Raw genomic sequence first — 2500 nt, 5'->3', positions numbered from 1 at the left:
TGGAAGAGCTAGAAAAATAGCTGGCAAATTTACTCCTTCTCAACCTCCAATTATGGAGATCAGTGGTATGGAAGTAGCAGAGACCCAGTTAGTGGTGAATGAGTTTTCTGATCATTTTGATAATGTTGCAAAGATAAATAACGACAGACCTTTTTCAGCTCAAAGAAGGATAATGGAACAGGTAGAAATCATTTTAATACATCAGGGAATGAACAATACAAAGTCTTTTATTATGAGAAAATTTGAATCAGCCTTAAGTAAATGTAGTGAATCAGCTTCTGGACTGGAACATATAATATATTCAATAATTAAGCATACGTACCCCTTAAAACACCAGATTTTTCATATTAAGTCTTATTAACAAAATTGTTTTAGAACATGTCTTCCCTAAGCTATGAGACATCTTAAAATTACTGCTATTTATGAAACCAGGGACAGACCCTTTCAAGAAAGAAAATTATTGTCCCATTGCCCTGAAATCAAATCTGTGTAAGATGATGGATAAAATGGTGAACACATGTTTGATGTTGTACTTAGAACATGGTAAATATTTATCCCCTGCTCAGTGTAGTTTTTGAATTATGTGTGGGTTTGAATGGAATCATCATTACATGAAGCTTTTGCGAACTAACAGTTTCACATCATTGTTTTCTCTGATCTTGATAAGGCTCACGTTACAGCATGGAGATATGGCATTCTGAGGGTCCTTTATGAATGTTACATGAGGGGCAACTTACCTCTTTTTTTTTTATTGATGTATTTTTTTAATGTAGGCATTTTTTTTAGATAGTGTATTTCAGGTTCAGGTTGGAGTAACAATGTTAGATGTATTCAACCAAGGAGTGCCACAAGGAAACGTTCTAAACGTAACCTTACTCGCCTTGGCAATCAATGGGGTATCCAAAATAATTCCACTAGATGTAACTTACCCATTTTGTTGATGACCTTTCAATATCTTTTGGAGTAAAAAGGATGGAAGGCTAAATGCCGCCTTCAGCTTTGCATTCATAATAAAGCAAAGTGGGCTGAGAAATGGTTTTACGTGTTCAGCTAGTAAAACAGTAACCAGGACTTTTGCCGCATAAGGGGATTCCTTCCTGATTCAGATCTGTTCATACATGGGTAGAGAATTCCATGTGTTGGTTAGTGTTTGAGTTTTGAGAGCTTTGATAGCAAGCTGACTTGGCTCCCACATCTAAAATATATGAACACAAAATGTTTAAAAGCAATGAATGTACTGAAAGTTGTGTCCCACACTTCTTGGGATGTTGGCGGGGCTCAAATACGAGACTATATAAAGCCTTTGTCTTTTAAAAATTAACTTATGAGTCTGGAGTGTACACTTTGGCAAAGCCTAATAGACTTAAATGCTCAATTCAATTCATCATGGGGGAGTGAAGTTAAGTACAATAGTACTTAAGTCACCTACTACTGAGAGCTTGCTTTTTCTTGCTGGTGAGAAGCCTTTGGATCTTTGCTATCAATGCCTGCTGGTTCAGAGCTTGTACAGATTTCAGAGGCCCCCTAAGTCCTTAACCAATATTTGTATTAGAAATGAAAGGCATTGGCAGTTTTATGAATCTCTCTCCAACCAACCCCAACCATTTGCTTTTAAGAGTGAAACATATGGCCCATTAATTCAACATGCCAAAATCAGAGTCACTACCACCTAGGTCTTCGGTTAGCCCAACCCTGGAATATCCCAGGAGTGAAATGGTATAGATATTTTAATTCAACAAAGGTAGAAATGTCTAATGAGGCAATTTGGTCAATATTTTTAGATCATTCCTCCCAACATAACTCTATTACAATTTTCACAGGTGGCTCAAAGTCAGATTCTGGTTGTGGCTTTTGGGGTGGCCTTCCTTGATGTAGAAAGAAGCGGGAGATTGTCATGTGTTGCATTTTTATTTTACAGCAGTAGGGAATTTTTCTTCAAATTTGAGAATTGTTTAACTCTTTAAACCCCCTCATGTTAGAAATATTGAAATGGCTGCATTTTCGGCTCCTATATGCACTGATCCCCACTTAACATTGGCGCTGATCGTCAGTTATTTATCATCAAACCCTCTGCTAGTCTTCTTATGTCAACATCTTTACTTCTAAAAATTAGTTTAGATTCTTCCCAAATTAGGCGATGGTCGGTTCACAATTTGCTTGTTTTGAGTCCTTTTATGTTTATTTGGGTGGAGTTTTACATCAGAGTGAAAGATTGACAAGGGGAACTGAACAGATTCCCGAAAGCTATCTGTACAGTTTTATTGTTAAATATACATGTACATTTACATAACTGTGGATTTGTTTATCTATTTTAAGACATGCTACCATGAGTATTATTATTATTATTACTATTATATTATTCAGAAAATGAACCCACAGGGGCCATTGAATTAAAATTCAAGCCTCCAGACCATATGGTGATCATAATACGTTTAGATTATAAGTTGATTTTGATTATTCTTTTATCATTATTTATTCTGCGTACTGTGTATCGTGTACT

General features: G+C 36.0%; 1 protein-coding gene across 11 annotated transcripts in view; it reads left to right on the top strand.

The window, feature by feature from the left end:
• Positions 1-2500, top strand: part of LOC135224515 (E3 ubiquitin-protein ligase MYCBP2-like) — a 1655355-nt gene that overhangs the window by 1489798 nt on the left and 163057 nt on the right. The gene's annotated exons all lie outside the window — the stretch shown is intronic.

Source organism: Macrobrachium nipponense, chromosome 12 (genome assembly GCF_015104395.2).
Source record: "Macrobrachium nipponense isolate FS-2020 chromosome 12, ASM1510439v2, whole genome shotgun sequence".
Lineage (NCBI taxonomy): Eukaryota > Metazoa > Arthropoda > Malacostraca > Decapoda > Palaemonidae > Macrobrachium > Macrobrachium nipponense.
The sequence above is the reverse complement of the archived record's forward strand: the minus strand, read 5'-3'. Positions and strand labels throughout refer to the sequence as shown.